This window comes from Trichomycterus rosablanca, chromosome 13 (genome assembly GCF_030014385.1).
Source record: "Trichomycterus rosablanca isolate fTriRos1 chromosome 13, fTriRos1.hap1, whole genome shotgun sequence".
NCBI lineage: Eukaryota > Metazoa > Chordata > Actinopteri > Siluriformes > Trichomycteridae > Trichomycterus > Trichomycterus rosablanca.
Genome location: NC_086000.1, coordinates 30,104,529 through 30,123,313, shown reverse-complemented (window position 1 = coordinate 30,123,313; position 18,785 = coordinate 30,104,529). Strand labels below are relative to the sequence as shown.

General features: G+C 41.2%; 1 long non-coding RNA gene across 1 annotated transcript in view; it reads left to right on the top strand.

Annotated features, from left to right (window-relative positions):
• Nucleotides 1–16,051, top strand: part of LOC134324960 (uncharacterized) — a 178,684-nt gene extending 162,633 nt beyond the window's left edge. Inside the window, exon 3 of the long non-coding RNA XR_010014246.1 lies at nt 16,001–16,051. This is a non-coding gene — a long non-coding RNA (uncharacterized LOC134324960). The remainder of the gene's footprint in view (nt 1–16,000) is intronic.
• The last annotated feature ends 2,734 nt before the right edge of the window (nt 16,052–18,785 follow it).

Genomic DNA, 18,785 nt, shown 5'->3' with positions numbered 1-18,785 from the left:
TCTACAAAATACAAGAACTATTGAGTTTGGAATATTTGATGTTTAGGTGGTTTCTCAATCAGTGCACGTGTGCCATTTACATTTATTAAAAGTTTTTTTTTCTCCCTCTTTTTCTCCGAATCCCCATTTTCTCCCCTAATCTAGTCGTATCCAATTACCCCGGTTGCGTTACGCTTCACCTCCACCGCTGACTGAGGAGCCTAGCAACTGACACACACCCCCTCCGACATGTGATTAGTATTGACTGCATCTTTTCACCTGCACGAGTCGAGTTCATAAGCGGATCAGCCTTGTGCATGGAGAGCCACACCCTGATCAGCATTATTCCCAAACTCTGCGCAGGCGCCATCAATCAGCCAGCAGAGGTCGTAATTGCACCAGTTATGAGGAACCCTGGTCCGGCTTACCCACCCTGTGAACAACAGCCAAGCGTTGTTCATGTGGCAGCCCAGCCCAGCCGGATGGCAGAGCTGAGATTCGATACGATGTATTTGAAATCCCAGCTCTGGTGTGCTAGCGTGTTTTACCGCTGCGCCACCTGAGCGGCTTAAAAGTTAGATTTGATCTTTTTTTTTTTTCATTCTGAATAAAGCAGTTACTGGTGGCTTGGTGGGTAGCACTGTTGCAGCACTGTTGCCTCACAGCAAGAAGGTCCTGGGTTCGATTTCCAGGTGAAGCGGTCTGGGTCCTTTCTTTGTGGAGTTTGCATGTTCTCCCAGTGTCTGTGTGGATTTTTTCTGGGTGCTCTGGTTTCCTCCTACAGTCCAAAGACATGCAGTCAGGTTAATTGGAGATAAAGTCTGTGTGAGTGTGTGTGTGTGTGTGTGTTTGCCCTGTGATGGACTGGCGACCTGTCCAGGGTGTTTCCTGACTTTCACCCAGTGATTCGGACCCACCCAGCCCTAAATAAGATAAAGCGATGGTAAAACAGATAGTGAATGAAGCAGTTGCTATAGCAACCAGTCTAGACACTGGTCCTTTACAGGTATTCTTATACCCACATCACAAAAATGCGGGTTTTTGGGATGGCATCATTACAGTATATTTGTCATATGGGTTCATCAAAGCTTTGATTGTTAGGTCAAGTCACCAAAGCTAAAGCAGGTTATGTGTTATTTGGTGTCACCAAAGTTGAATTGATTTACTACCCGTGTAGTAAATTTCACCATGTTTCACCTAATCTGAAGTGGTTCCTTTGGTATTGGGCATCACCACATCTATATCACTAGTGTCACTAAAGCTAAAGTAGTTTACTTGGTTTGTGATATCACCCTGTTAAAATACCATATATGGCCAAAAGATTCCTGACAGCCTACAATGAGCCTGTTGGACACTCCATTCCAAAAACATGGGCATCATTATGGTGGCACCACCACCCTCTTTCATAAGGTAGTGACAGCCTTTACTCTTTTGGGAAGGCTTTTTAAACAATGTATCTGTCTGTGGGAATTTATCCCTATTCAGTCAAAAGAGAAGGCACGAGAAGACCACGACGTGGACGTGGATGCCCCCGAAATACTTGGAGAAGAACCTTCATCCGAGATCTGAAGGCTCTGAACGCAACTTGGGATGATGCTGAGACCCTGGTCCAAGATCGAAACCATTGGAAGACACTCGTTGCCCGATATGCTACTTAGCATGGGAGGATCTAACTGACTAACAGTCAAAAGAACAGTTGTGAGGTCAGACATCCATATTTGTTTCATAGCATACAGGGGCGGCACGGTGGGTAGCACTGTTGCCTCACAGCAAGAAGGTCCTGGGTTTGATCCCCAGGTGGGGCGGTCCGGGTCCTTTCTGTGTGGAGTTTGCATGTTCTCCCCATGTCTGCGTGGGTCTCCTCCGGGTGCTCCGGTTTCCTCCCACAGTCCAATAACATGCAGTCAGGTTAACTGGAGACACTAAATTCCATGACTGTGTTCGATATAACCTTGTGAACTGAGTAACTACCGTTCCTGTCATGAATGTAACCAAAGTGTAAAACATGACGTTAAAATCCTAATAAACAAACAACAAACAAACATATCATACAGTTGTTTTCAAAGAGTTAAGGCCCGGCTACTAAGACTGTATAGTTTCTCCACACCAAAATCATCAAACCATATCTTTAATTGGCCTTGTTTTGTGCACAGGGAATGGTCAAATTGTAGGAAAAGGAAATGGCCTTTCCCTAAACTGCTGTCACTTAATTTACATAACAGACATGACTACACCTGATAGGAATAGATGTGTTTGAAATATTTGAACTCAATGATTAGAATTGGAATGCCTTTATGCCATTGTACAGTGGCCATGGAGCTGAGAAGAATAAGGGCTTGCTCAATGGCCCAAAAGTGGCTACATTCAAGGATTCAAACCCACAACCTTCTGATTGATAGCCCAAAGCTTTACCCACTAGGCTACCACTGTCCCGGAAAGCTGTATCGCAATGCTCTTGTCCATACAGTGTAGTTTTGTTGACGTGTGGTGTGATAAGTACATGGCATGTAGTGTCAGCATTTTTTTTTATTTGCCATATGTTGTCACCAAAGAACTAGCACCCCAGAGCTGAGATTTCGAACTTTTCGGTTTGAAACTCAGATCTGCCATCCGGCTGGGCTGGGCACCTACATGAACAACGATTGGCTGTTGTTCATCCAGATGGGAGCCAGATAATGATCTCTCTCATAACCGAGTCAATTACGACCTCTGCTGGCTGATTGATGGTGCCTGTACAGAGTCGAGAACAAATGCATTGTTCAGGGTGTGGCTCTCCGTACAAGAAGCTGATCCACATATGAACTCGCTTAGTGCAGGTGAAAAGTTGCAGTCGGCTACTGCACACGTGTCTGAGGGGGCATGTGTTAGTTTCGGTCTCTTCTATCAGAGCAGGGATCATACATAACATTAAAACCACCTCCTTGTTTCTAAACTCACTGTCCATTTTATCAGCTCCACTTACCATATAGAAGCACTTTGTAGTTCTACAATTACTAAATGTAGTCCATCTGTTTCTCTGCATGCTTTGTTAGCCCCTTTTCATGCTGTTCTTCAATGGTCAGGACCCTCCCAGGACCACTACAGAGCAGGTATTATTTAGGTGGTGGATCATTCTCAGCACTGCAGTGACACTGACATGGTGGTGGTGTGTTAGTGTGTGTTGTGCTGGTATTAGTGGATCAGACACAGCAATGCTGATGGAGTTTTTGAACACCTCACTGTCACTGCTGGACTGAGAATAGTTCACCAACCAAAAAGATCCAGCCAACAGCGCCCCGTGGGCAGCGTCCTGTGACCACTGATGAAGGTCTAGAAGATGACCAACTCAAACAGCAGCAATAGATGAGTGATCATCTCTGACTTTACATCTACAAGGTGGACCAACTAGGTAGGAGTGTCTAATAGAGTCCTGTGGGGTCCTGACCATTGAAGAACAGGGTGAAAGCAGACTAAAAAAGTATGTAGAGAAACAGATGGACGGACTACAGTCAGTAATTGTAGAACTTCAAAGTGCTTCTATATGGTAAGTGGAGCTGATTAAATGGACAGTGAGTGTAGAAACAAGGAGGTGGTTTTAATGTTATGGCTGATCAGTGCAATAATAATAATAATAATAATAAAATCTAGATCAGCAACGAGGTCATTCCTTAAGCAGAAAAATAGGTTTTCATGCTTTGCATGGTTCTTGAATAAAATTTGATGGTCCATGTAAATATGGTCCATGTAAAAAAAAAAAATTTTTATGAATAAATAAATAAAATGTACGGAACTTTAAGTACATTTGTAGGAAAATACCCAACAAAAGTTGAACAGAACAAAAAAATAACACCAGCACACAGCTTTAGCCACCTTGCTAAATATACTGGTTGTTTATGTAAAGAGTCCAGGGCAACCTACCAAGAAAATGTAGCAGTCATATTAGCCAACAGTGAGTTTGGTGTCTAGATACGTTTGCTCTGGACTATGTTTATCCACATCTCCTGAAAATAAACACCAGGGTTTATTTTCCCCCGTGTGCTTTACTGAGAACATGTAAATGCTCTATTTTTACTAGCTGATGCTCATTTAGTCTGACTTTTGAGATGTAATGTCTGAATATGTACCTGGCTGGCTAGTTTATTGTTGAGAATGATTGACTGCATGTTAACAAGATGGTCTAAGTTTTATCAGCAAAAGTTAATAGTGCAGTTCTAATGATAGCTTTAGTGTGCACAGTGTCAAACGTTGTGTGCTTATTGTCCTATGCTGAACTGAGCTAGACTAAAACTGAACTATTTAAAATATTATGAGTAATTTACAAGCCATTGACATTCCCATTCCTTGCTTCTTTGAGAACCGTACCATATAAGAAGGATGGGCAGACAGACAGATCGATAGATCTATAATAATCCAGAGGGAAACTGTTTCACACGATTTGCACCATGTCCTCTGTTACTAATCATGCCAGCACTCTTACAGCAGCAATGAAGCGAACCCTATCCGAACCCTATTAGCCACGAAGTGGTATGCCACGTAAAATGACAAAATGGGGTCAGCGGATGCTGAGGCGCATAGTGCGCAGAAGTCACCAACTTTCTGCAGAGTCAATCACTACAGACCTTTAAACTTCATGTGGCCTTCAGATTAGCTCAAGAACAGTGTGTAGAGAGCTTCATGGAATGGGTTTCCATGGCCGAGCAGCTGTATCCAAGCTTTACATCACCAAGCGCAATGCAAAACGTCGGATGCAGTGGTGTAAAGCACTCCGCCACTGGACTCTAGAGCGGTGGAGACGTGTTCTCTGGAGTGACAAATCACGCTTATCCGCCTGGCAATCCGATGGACGAGTCTGGGTTTGGCGGTTGCCAGGAGAACGGTACTTGTCTGACTGCATTGTGCCAAGTGTAAAGTTTGGTGGAGGGGGGATTATGGTGTGGGGTTGTTTTTCAGGAGTTGGGCTCGGCCCCTTAGTTCCAGTGAAAGGAACTCTTAATGCTTCAGCATACCAGGAGATTTTGGACAATTTCATGCTCCCAACTTTGTGGCAACAGTTTGGGGATGGCCCCTTCCTGTTCCAACATGACTGCACACCAGTGCACAAAGCAAGGTCCATAAAGACATGGATGAGAGAGTTTGGTGTGGAAGAACTTGACTGGCCTGCACAGAGTCCTGACCTCAACCTGATAGAACACCTTTGGGATGAATTAGAGCGGAGACTGTGAGCAAGGCCTTCTCATCCAACATCAGTGTCTGACCTCACAAATGCGCTTCTGGAAGGATGGTCAAAAATTCCCATAAACACACTCCTAAACTTTGTGGAAAGCCTTCCCAGAAGAGTTGAAGCTGTTATAGCTGCAAAGGGTGGGCCGACATCATATTAAACCCTATAGATTAAGAATGGGATGTCACTCAAGTTCACATGCGTGTGAAGGCAGACGAGCGAATACTTTTGGCAATATAGTGTCAACCTGTAAACTGTATGTAGACATGACTGTAGTCAGACAGACAGACTAGACGGACACAATGCTTTTCCTCTGACTCGATTCTAATGTCTGTTTGATTATTTAATTTTTATTTTAATTAATTGGGTGGCATAGAGGCGCATCAAGTAGTGTGTGGGTGTCGCACCGAGGGCTTGGGAACAAAATCTGCTTAAACCTCACTTCAGGCAACTTTCTAGGAGAAGGTTGGCATCAGTTCACTCTTTGGTCTCCTTAAATGTTTCAGTAGGTGGAATGGCTACTCAAAATTGCCTCCAGATATGAGTGAGTGAGTGTGAATATGTAATGCATGACTGGGGATTGGTGCACTGACCAGTGTGTATTTCTGTAGGGTCTGGACCAACCACAAAATTCATAAAAATGAAACAGCATCTTATTTATTTTTTCATTATTAATTAAATAAATCAAAAGAAGATGGGACAGTATGGAAAATGCAAATAATAAAAAACGTGTAGTTTCTTACATTTACTTTGATTGCAGACTATATGAACCTGATATATTTCATGTTTTGTCGGGTCAACTTCATTTCATTTTTTAATAAACATCCATTCCTGCATTTCAGGCCTGCAAAACATCCCAAAAAAAGTTGGGACAGTAAAGCATTTACCACTTTGTAATGTTGCTATTCCTTTTCACCACACTTAAAAGATGTTTTGGCACCGAAGAGACCAAGTGATTTAGTGTTTCAGCTTTTATTTTGTCTCATTCTTCCTGCAAACACGTCTTAAAATGTGCAACAGTACGGGGTCGTCATTGTCACATTTTTCCTTTCAAAGTTTTCCACATTCTCTATTGGGGACAGGTCAGGACTGCAGGCAGGCCAGTCCAGTACCTGTACCCTCTTCTCCCACAGCCATGCCTCTGTAATATGTGCATGAATTGTCTTGTTGAAAAATGCTGGACGTTCCTGGAAAAGATGTCGTCTTGAAGGCAGCATATGCTGCTCTAAGATCTCAATCTACTTTTCTGCATTAATGCTGCCGTCACAGAAGTGTAAATGACCTTTGCCAAGGGCACTGACACAGCCCCATACCATGACAGACCCTGGCTTTTGGACTTGCTGATAACAGTCTGGATGGTCCTTTTCGTCTTTGGGCCGGAGCACGTGGCGTCCATTTTTTCCAAAAGAGACCTGGAATGCTCATTCATCTGACCACAATTCATGTTCCCCCTGTGTGATGGTCCATCCTAGATGCCTCCGAGCCCAGCCCCTATTGTTGAGTAACGGTTCTTGATGCAGTGGCGTCTGAAAGATTGAAGATCACGGGTGTTCAGCTTAAGCTTGCGCCCTTGGCCTTTATGCACTAAAATTCCTCCTGATTCATTGAATCGTTTAATGATATTATGCACTGTAGAGGGAGAAATATGCAAATTCCTTCCAATCTTTCTTTGAGGTACATTGTTTTTAAACATTTCAATCATTTTCTCACACATTTGTTGACAAGCTGGAGATCATCTGATCATCTGTGCTCATCAAAGACTCAGTCTTTCCTGGATTCCTGGACACCACATACTAACATGAATACTTACCACTGTTCACTGTCTGTGAGGAAGAACTTTTGTGGTGTTAATAGATTTTGTTTCTTTGGTAAATCTATCGCTTTTGTTAAGTTCGTCCAGAAGAGCTCGTGTTTGTCTAATATTGAAATGTCACAGAATGCCACTGAAAATTTATCTTAAGAGTGTTTGAAAAGATTTGATAAGATTTGATTTGTTTTTCCACTTGCAAGTGATATAAGTGCAGCAATTTCAATTATACACATTTTATACGTAACTTGTTGTGTTTATTTTGTATTTGTAAAATTCACAAATGCATTTTATTAGCTGACAAAACAAATATTTAAAAATATATTCATAAGGCACAGTAGTGAAACAGGCTGGCTTACCAGTGGTGGGATCTCAAGCTCTCCTGCTGGAATCTTGGCTTTGCTATCAGCCGGCTGGGCGGCTATACAGACACACGATTGGCTGTGTGTCTATAGAGGGAGGAACAAGGGCTGAAATGGATCCTTGTCGCTGTAGTTACGACCTCTGCTGACTAGTCGAGGCACCTGCGCACGTGATACAGTGCTCTCCGAGACCCCACCCATAGCAGGTGAAAAGAAGCGATCGGCATCTGTGCCCATGTGAAATGGACTGGATTGGGGAAGGGGGGGGGGGGTTCTATTTTGTACTTCTAAGATTTTTATAACTACCCTGCACACGATAGCAAAATTGGAATTAAATCCAGACACCAGGTACAAACCGGGGTAAAAGCAATAAGCAAAAAGTGTGACTAGCTTGAGGAAGTGACTCATATGACTTTCATCACATAGAAATTACAAACTCAAGCCTCAGAGCAAAAAATGCTAATTTATCAAAGTCACTCAGGTTTTTATGCTGTTCATATTTGCTGCCATCAGCCCAACATTTAATTTATTCCTGACAGGGACATGCACACATTTTCCTGAAATAGGCATAACCATGCACAGTATTGGGTCTGGTCCTAATGTTTTGGCTGATAGTGTATATTTCTTATCTGGTGGGTAAATGAGAAGCAAGACACATTTGTGTCTTATTTGAAATGCTTTCATTAGGATAAATCTAAGAATTACAGTAAGCTCTCAAGCAGTCAAGGTCATAACAGGCAGTCATGAATAAAATAAAACACAGTTTCTTACATTTACTTTGACTTTTAATTGATTGCAGACAGGATGAACCTGAGATATTACATGTTTTATCTGCACAACTTCATTTCATTTATTAATAAACCTTCATTCCTTCAAACCTTCAGGCCTGCAACACATTAAAAAAAAAGTTGGGACAGTAAAGCATTTACCACTTTGTAATGTTGCCATTCCTTTTCACCACACTTAAAGGACATTTTGGCACAGAGGAGACCAAGTAATTTAGTGTTTCAGCTTTTATTTTGTCCCATTTTGTACCCGTACCCTCTTTTTCCGTAGCCATGACTTTGTAATGTGTGCAGCATGTGGTTTTGCATGAATTGTCTTGTTGAAAAATGCATGGACGTCATGGAAATGATGACGTCTTGAAGGCAGCATATGTTGCTCTAACATCTCAATGTACTTTTCTGCATTAATGCTGCCATCACAGAAGTGTAAATGACCTTTGCCAAGGGAACTGACACAGCCTTATACCATGACAGACCCTGGCTTTTGGACTTGTTGCTGATAACAGTCTGGGTGGTTCTTTTCGTCTTTGGTTCGGAGCACACTGTCCTTTTTTTTCTTCCAAAAAAGACCTAGAATGCTGATTTATCTGACCACAATACACGTTTCCACTGTGTTATGGTCCATCCTAGATGCCTCCGAGCCCAGAGAAGTCGACGTCGCTTCTGGACATGGTTAACATAAAGCTTCTTTTTTGCACAGTAACGCTTTAAGTGGCATTTGTGCATGTAACTCCATATTGTAGTCTTTGACAATGGTTTGCCAAAGTAATCCCTCACCCATGTGGTTATATCAGCTATTGTTGAGTGGCAGTTCTTGATGCAGTGCCATCTGAGGGATTGAAGATCACAGGAGTTCAGCTTAATCTTGCACCCTTGGCCTTTACACACAATTCCTTTTTTCCCAATTGCATTATGTTTCCTCTCTACTGGTGCTGACCCCTGCCCCTGATTGAGGAGAGCGAACTGACACACACCCCCTCCGACACATGAGCAGTACCCGACTGCATCTTTTCAACGGCACGAGGCGAGTTCATATGCCAATCAGCCCTGTGCATGGAGAGTCACACCCTGATCAGCATTATTCCTCTACTCCGTGCAGACGCCATCAATCAACCAGCAGAGGTTGCCAATTGCATCAGTTATGAGGTCCCTATCCTGGGTACCTGGAAGATTAACAGCGAAACGTTGTTCATATAGGTGTATTCGAAATCCCAGCTCTGGTGTGCTAGTGTATCGACCACTGAAGTCGTGCGTCATTCTGTAGTCCTCGTTATGCCCATATTTGGAGGCCCGGGTCTAAGTCAGATTTCCTATGGGAAAAATGAATCGACTCTAACACATCCTGTGCTAAATAAACATGTTCAGAACCCTATATGTTTTGTCCTGTGTACATTTTTCTCCTGTACATCACTGGATCCTTTTTAAAGGGTCCAGGTTTTTAAAGATCCGAGGTTTTTAAAGGGTCGTAATACTAATAATGCTACATGAAAGCTAATGCTACTGCACATTAATTAGACGTCACTGAATAACACCAATCAAATCGACGGAACGAGCGGCCCGTTTTTGTTGAGTACAACCAAAGGCGTAACACCCAACCATCTACTTGCATTCTACTTTAATGTAGCTACCTACTAAAAATATCAACTAAAACTTGTGAATATCACTCCACTGTTACACTGGTAAATCGCGCTGCTTCGTGCAGTTATTTAAGAGGCTTATAAAAGAAAAAAAAAGAAAAAATTAAGAGGCTTCCAGTTTAGTGACGTCAATTCAGTGCGCAGTAGCATTAGCTTACATATAGCAATATTCATATTTTGACTCTTTAACGACTTTATAATTCAGAGGATCCAGTGATAATAGACAGAAGAATCTCCATAAAACAAAACGTAACAGGAAAATTTGGAAAAAATTTTATGACAATAGGATGCGAAAGAGGCGATTTGCAAAATCTCCATTCATTTTTCCTATTCAAAATTTCTCTTAGACCCGGGTCACCAAATATGGGCACAACAACATGGCGTGGCCTTCAAAATGACGACACGACTTCAGTGGTCTATTTTACCTCTGTGCCACCTGAGCGGCCTCTTTACCTTTCTTTGTGCCTTTGCCAAAATAACCTAAATATTAGGCAACATGCAATGCTCTGCTGAATTGAATAAGGTCTGGGTAACTCTAAACGGGTATACAGCGCACACATCATGTGGACATTATTGTTAGTAAGCTGTGCTCTAAGTGCAATGCCCTTGAACTATTTAAGTGAGAAAATGATAGACATTTATTGGAGTTTATAAGATGCATGCCCCACTTAGCTGAAGAGTTCGCAGTGTTGAGATTGAGGTAATATGCGTTTGCCTGGTGGGAGATTGCAGGGTGAGAGCGAAATGCAAAATGTGAAGAAAAAAAAAAAAAAAAAGCAGGTTTAATGAGAGACGGAGATGGTGGAGAGAAACCGAGATGCAGAGAGATAAATAGCAACAGGATATTACTGAGCTCGGGCTTATTGGTTGGCCTCATCATTATGGACACAGTGTTTTTTTTCCTTTCTTTTCCCATTCTGCTATCATACAAACATTATTTTGGAGTGTGTGTAATTTAGTTTGGACAGCTGTGATAAAGGATCATGCTCAATTGTAAGGACAACGGATTACACCCTGGAAACTAATACACTGGACAATGTCAGTCCAATATCAAGATTTTTCTTTCGTAACAGTGTAGTGAGGAAAAACAAGTATTCAAACAACTTGCTTTTGCTTTTTTATTTGCTTTTATTTAAGTTGTAGTTATACTTTTGAGCACACAAATTTTATTTTCATGTCATGTTTTAGCTCACACGGTGGATCTGGCCACCCCAGAATCACTGGGTGCAATGCAGTAATGCAATAACACACCCTGTGACATTAAAACCACCTCCTTGTTTCCACACTCACTGTCCATTTTATCAGCACTTTAGAAGCACTTTGTAGTTCTACAATTACTGACTGTAGTCCATCTATTTCTCTACATGCTTTGTTAGACCCCTTTCATGCTGTTCTTCAATGGTCTGGACTCTCCCAGGACCACCACATAGTCCACCAACCAAAAAACATCCAGCCAACAGGACCTTGTGGGCAGCGTCCTGTGACCACTGATAAGGGTCTCAAAAATGACCAACTCAAACAGCAGCAATAGATGAGCGATCGTGTCTGACTTTACATCTACAAGGTGGACCAACTAGGTAGGAGTGTCTAATAGAGTGGACAGTGAGTGGACACGGTATTTAAAAACTCCAGCAGCGCTGCCGTGTCTGCATGTTTATGCACATGTTTAGAAGTTTTGTTTAGTGTTAGTCTTGTTTATGTTTTGTGTTAGCGTGTACGATTTAGCCTAGCTTAAGGTTTAGGTTTGGTGACGTTCATGTTTCATGTGTTTAGCGGTTAACATTCATTTAGTCTGCCTCCCTCTTGTCAAGTTAGCCCATTCGTTCCAAAAATAGAATCAATTTGTTCAGATAAATTATTTTATTGTAAGAGGATAATAAAAAATCTCAGATTTTAGTTTTCATTTCATTTTACAACATGTCACAACCTTTCCTGAAACTGGGTTTGTAGATTAACATTAAAGAAGATTAATAAAAAATCAGTAAACTGCACCACAATCGTGTTTGTTTTTATACCCCACGTATAATTCTTCTCTTTTAAACACTCAGCCACTTTCTTTTTTGTTAAGAATAAAAATGTGTCCTCTAAGGAAATCACACTCTCTCTTTTTCTAGCTCTCTCTCCTTTTTCTTACAGCTCTTTACCTCATTACTCTGTCTCCCCAAGTGAAACTCTGTACTGGAGAGAAAACAGGTGTTAAAATAGGCATTTCATTTACACACTGTTGTACCTTATAAAGACTTACCTGCTTGTTCTGCTGATTTACCCAACCCAAACACACACACACACACAGACACCATTACAGGTGGTGTTTGATCACGCCGCTGCCGTCACATTTAGCTTGTCACGTTAAGTAGGAAGGCTTGTGCATGTAATCATGACAAAAAATATTCTTATTTTTTATGTTGTATTTGTAAAATAACTTTTCTTCAGTTAACTTCAATGTCAAAAATAATTGTATGTAATTTTGAACCTAATATATGCAATAATAGTATATTAATAATAGAGTAGCACAGTGTTCTGTACAGTGTTTCACACAGCTGTACCAGGCATAAGTTTTCTATTATATATATTTTCCCCCTCTTTTTCTCCGCCCCCCCCCCCCCCCCCCCCCCCTAAATTTTCTCCCCTTATCTAGTCATATCCAATTACCCTGGTTGCGTTACGCTTTACCTCTACCGATACAACCCTCCGACACGTGATCAGTACTGACTGCCTTTTTTCACCTGCACGAGGCGAGTTCATATGCGGATCAGCTCTGTACACGGAGAGCCACACCCTGATCAGCATTATTCCCCAAATCTGTGCATCAGCAGAGGTGGTAATTGCACCAGTTATGAGGAACCCTTGTCTGGCTTTCCCATCCCTGAACAACAGCCAATCGTTGTTCATGTGGCCGCCCAGCTCAGCCGGATGGCAGAGCTGAGATTCGATTCGATGTATTCGAAATTCCAGCTCTGGTGTGCTAGCGTGTTTTACCGCTGCGCCACCTCAACGGCTGTCTTCTATTATATTATACACCATGGGTTTGTCTGAAAACCTAGTAAACTGCCTTGCTGCCTACCTTAGCTGCCTAAGTAGAGAGGATTCTAATAAGACGTCGAACTCATAAGGCAGATTATTTGGACAAACAAATTAGACAGCGATTTTGGCGTTTTTAGCTTACTTAGGTAACACAGTTAACCTCAGGCCGATCAAACCAATGGGCTGAGGCGGCACAACCTGCTAGTATGCCAGCTAACATCTCCTTCCTTAGCACTGACAAGCCAGAATTTGCGAATAAATTACACTTTATACAAATTAAAAATGAGTATTAATTTATTTACATTTAAAAATAACTGTTCATTGGTCCACATTTGGCTGCCATATTTGAAAGTTTTTGTGAGAAGTGGTGTCACCCTGAATGCTGGGATTGCCTTCACTGCTTAGGAAGCATTGGATGCTCTCTTGTTATTCAGTCAGAATATCACTCAGAACAAGGCACCTCATTAGGCAGCATTTAAAGGCATCTAAGAATTTAGACAGCCTTCTTCTCTGGAGCGCATGTAGGATGACGTAAAATGTGTTTATGTAGAGAGCTCACTAGGTTTTCAGACAGACCCTATATGACCAAAAGTATGTAGACATCTGATTATGATATAGTTGAAAAGCTTGTGTGTGCATTCCAAAACCATGAACATTTACTCTTCTTCAGTCTTTATCAGCACCAAACTTTGAAGGCATCATTATTCTTTCTGTGCCACTTTATTGTCCTGCTTGCAAAGACCACAGTCTGGACAGTTCAGATTTTTATTTGGAGAGACAGATTTGAATCTGAAGTTCTTTTCCAATTTATTTATACTTGTTCTGCGATGTTCCAGTTTGTGTCATATTTCCTGACTGAAAAAAGCTGTTCATTATTTCGACATCTTCTCATTATTTTGACATCCTCTCCATCATTGGTAAAGTTACTGTTTTTTTCTGTTTTTTTACTCTGTTCTGTAACTTTTCCTATAAGGACCTTCAGGTCTTCCTGAATTTCTGCTGAGTGCTGTGTCAACATGTATCAAAGTTTATTGATGTTATACCATCAATCTTAAATCCTTGATCATCTTCCACCAGTCCTGCTTCTCTCATTATATGTTCAGCGTACAGGTTGAACAGGGATGTTGACAGAATGTCTTGTCAGATTCCCTTGCTAATGTGGAACCAGTCTGTCCATTTTCTGTCATCAGAGTCAGAGTCAGAGAGGTTTTATTGTCATTTCAGCTACATACAAGTACATATTGAAACGAAACAGCGTTCCTCTAGGATCACGGTGTAACACGGTACAAAAAGTGCAAGACAATACAAAACAGTGTAAAATACAACAATAAATACAAAAAATCCTATAATAAATAACTACAAAAGATATTCCTAATTATCCCTAATATAAACAAGTAATTAGAAGACAGGACTAAAGACAAGTGTTAGTACATGATGGTGAATAGATGGTACAATGGTTCATGAGGTAGTGACATGTACATTAGCAGCGTAAAATTGGCAATGCCGATAAGGTGCCTAAAAAGTAAATAAGGTGCAAAAATACAAGTAAGGTGCAGAAATTACTTGTTCGGTTGACTGTGGCTTGTTGATCTTATATACAGTTGAAATTGGAAATATTGGAAATATTGGACAAGAGGGAGAAACTAGGGTTTGCCTGAGGGGAGACAGGCAGAATTGCATTTGGTTTTAAGATCTGGATTGTCATGTAGGGGTTGAATAAATGTGGCATGGCAGTATTTACAGAACATCTTGTTACTCTAAAATTATATTAAAGCTTATTTGCTTGGTTCATGTCTTTAGACAACATATTTGCATTGGGTATGGCCAAAATACCTGAACTCAATCATTTGAACTGGTCTTTATACATTACACATAGGTCATACACATTAGGCATAACATTATGACCACCTTCCTAATATTGTGTTGGACCCCCTTCTGCTGCCAAACAGCTCTGACCCGATGATGCGTGGACTCTACTAGATCACTTAAGGTGTGCTGTGGTATCTGGCATCAAGATGTTAGCAGCAGATCCTTGAACTCCTGTAAGTTGCGAGGTGGGGCCTCCGTGGATCTGGGGAATTTGGAGGCCAAGTCAACACCTCAAACTTATTGTTGTGCTCCTCAAACCATTCCTGAACCATTTTTGCCATCAGGGAATACCATTTCCATGAAAGGGTGTATATGGTCGATGTATGGATGGCAGGACCCAAGCTTTCCCAGCAGGACATTGCCCAAAGCATCACATTGCCTCCACCAGCTTGCCTTCTTCCCATAGTGCATCCTGGTGCCATGTGTTCCCCAGGTAAGCACACACACCCGGCCATCCACGTGATGTAAAAGAAAACGTGATTCATCAGACCAGGCCACCTTCTTCAGCTGCTCCGTGGTCCAGTTCCTTGCTTATGTGCCCATTGTTGGCACTTTCGGCGGTGGACAGGGGTCAGCATGGGCACCCAGACTGGTCTGCCACTATGCAGCCCCATATGCAACAAACTGTGATGCACTGTGTATTCCGACACCTTTCTATCAGAACCAGCATTAACTTCTTCAGCAATTTGAGCTACAGTAGCTCGTCTGTTGGATCAGACCACACGAGCCAGCCTTCGCTCCCCACGTTCATTAGTGAGTCTGCATCGGTTTACCACTGTTCCTACCTTGGACCACTTTTGATAGATACTGAGCACTGCAGACCGGGAACACCCCACAAGAGCTGCAGTTTTGGAGATGCTCTGACCCAGTCGTCTAGCCATCACAATCTGGCCCTTGTCAAACTCGCTCAAATCCTTACGCTTGCCCATTTTTCCTGCTTCTAACACATCAAGTTTGAGGATAAAATGTTCACTTGCTGCCTAATATATCCCACCCACTAACAGGTACCGTGATGGAGAGATAATCAGTGTTATTCACTTCACCTGTCAGTGGTCATAATGTTATGCTTGGTAGGTGTATAGGTCATGTAGAGTGTGCTTGCATAGGCATTTATAAATATTCATGTGTACAAGTTAACCTAATTTACATGAAAATGCAATATGATCTCTGAGGCCCTAAATGCAACATTTAAGGAAAGACATACAGTATTCCCTGCCTTTTTATTATGTACCATAAATGTGTTTGTATAAAAAAAAAAAACAAGGCTAATGCCAGGTGATGTATTAAAAAGTCACAAAAGTGTTTTAATTGCTTTTCTTTTTTTTAATTATTTGCAGGCCAGAAGACTTGTTAGCCATGAAAGTGTGACGTTATAAAGTAAGAGTCCTAGGAGTTCAGAGGGAAAAAGACAAAAATAAACTACACTGTTTGGGTAAGAAGAAACTATTTTACCTGAATATACTGACTTTACTGTACATATGTATGTTCATGCTAGGGCTGGCTCGGTACCACTTTTTTATGTCCGATACCGATACCTATACTGCAAATTGAGTATCTGACGATACCGATACCAGTCCGATTTCTCCTCTCAAACAACTAAGCAGTAATAATGCATGTCTCAGTGCACCATGGTTCAACTAATATCTAAATAACAATGCTCAGACTGTGAAACAAATATTCTAAAGGAATAAATACAGAACCTACAACATCACACTTATGCAAAACTGCTGTTTTTATTGTAACTTTTACACACAGAACATTTAGCAGCATTTTTGGCTTCTAAAAACCCTGCTGGATTATGAAGAGGAAAACGGCAAACGGTGTAGTTTGTTTTATTTCATAACGCTAATGGATTAATCGTTGAGGGTGTGAGAGATCTCCCAGCTGGGACAAGATAGGCATAAAGTATATCTATATAGATATATAGATATGAAGCGATTTTTATTGTGTTTAAGCAGTGTTTTTAGATGTGGCAGTAGTAGATGATTTTTATTGTGTTTAAGCAGTGTTTTTAGATGTGGCAGTAGTAGATGATTTTTATTGTGTTTAAACAGTGTTTTTAGATGTGGCAGTAGTAGATGATTTTTATTGTGTTTAAACAGTGTTTTTCGATGTGACAGTAGTAGATGATTTTTATTGTGTTTAAACAGTGTTTGTAGATGTGGCAGTAGTAGATGATTTTTATTGTGTTAAACAGTGTTTGTAGATGTGGCAGTAGTAGATGATTTTTATTGTGTTAAACAGTGTTTGTAGATGTGGCAGTAGTAGATGATTTTTATTGTGTTTAAACTGTTTTTAGATGTGACAGTAGCAGATTTTTTAAAATGCTAAAAGTTTAAGTAGATCAGTGTGTTTTAATTTCTGAATGGCTGTTGCGGATGAGTTGTAGATCAGTGGCACATGTTAATGATGTCATCAAGAGTGAGCTGGCAATGAACGGCACTCTGTTGGAACGTATCCTCATGTGTTATTTGCTTTACACACAAACAATGGCCTTATTTACATTAAGTGTTATTTACAATAAGCAACAGTATCTGGTCGGATTACACGTTTTTTTTCCTTTCAATATCCGATCCAGTGATTTGGGCCAATATCGGACCAATACCGAGTGTCGGATCCGTGCCAGCCCTAGTTCATGCACATACAGTCTTTTGAACTTCTAGCAAGAGAACAGTGACAGCAGCGATCTGAGTTCCAAGAACTTTTCAAAACCTAGAAAAAAATATATAACGTTATTTTAGTAACATGTACCAGTACCGAACAATGTCAAATCCTACTAAAATGTTATTAATTGATGTGGGTCATGTTTGTATTTTTTATGCTTAAAAATACTTCCAAGCTAGAACTGAAATGAAAATGACATTATTAAAACCACTATGGTCGTACGGCTAGACTGGGCGGCTATATGAACAACGATTGGCTGTTGCTCATCCAGGGTAGGGAGCCGGATAAGGACCTCATAACTGATGCAATGACCTCTGCTGGCTGATTGATGGCATCTGCACGGATCAGGGTGTGGCTCCCCGTGCACAAGGTTGATCGCATATGAACTCGCCTCATGCAGGTGAGATGCAGATGGCTACTGCACACGTTTCGAAGGGAGCGTGTGTCAGTTCGCTCTCCTCAATCGGGGTCGGGGGTCAGCACCAGTAGAAAGGAAGCATAAAGCAATTGGGTAAAAGTTGGTTGTGATAAAACATCATAGGATTTTTATTAAAAGCCACCATACAATTTTAGTAGCATCCGAGGTCGCATTACGTTAAGTAGCATCTGGGGTCGCTTTACACGTGTGCTCATGCTTCATGCGATTCAGTGAAAGTGTTTCCGTAAATGTCACCTTGTTTATGTTAATGGAAGTTAAATGGAAATCCTGTAATTGGTTTGCAAATGTAGGTTTTGAAGGTTATGCAAAGAATGATGTGAGTAAATGATTCTATAAGCAGAACTTGTGGCCTTACACACAAAATGAGATGAAGATTGTCGACTGCATGACTGCCTTGTTTGTAAAATAAAATGTTAACCTATCTCCAGCGCTTCTCGCAGCGGAAAGTGTTTGTTTGTTTGTTTATTAGGACTTTAACGTCATGTTTTACACTTTGGTTACATTAATGACAGGAACGGTAGTTACTCATTACACAAGGTTACACAAGCCAACGCTTGTAGTTTAGTGAATCGTCTCAGGAATCGATTCTTCAGCTGAATCGGACCTGCGAGTCGATTCCTTTCTAAAACTATTGTTTTTTTCCCCTCATTTTTCTTTCCCTGTTTTTAGTTTAGATTTTGGGGAATAAACATCCGGGGTCTCGACTCGTGTGTCGGTTGATTGGTGGACCGAGTAGCTGGTTAGCTGGCCACGGTCGAGTGTCCCACCTAGGGCTTTTTCCCTCTCTTAGTCCTAGTTAGGTTTTTTTGTTGTGCTCTGCACCTTGGGTCCTGCTTTTCTCTGCGGGTTTGTCTTGGTGGTACCAGACCCCCCCGGCACACTGAACAAAAGTAATAGAAACTGCTTGGTAAAACAGACCACATAAATTGTGTGATTGGTCAATGTAAAGCATTTAAATGCCTCATAATAGCTAAGTGACTTATTTTGTTTGTTTGCTTGAAGAGTCAAGTGACTATTTG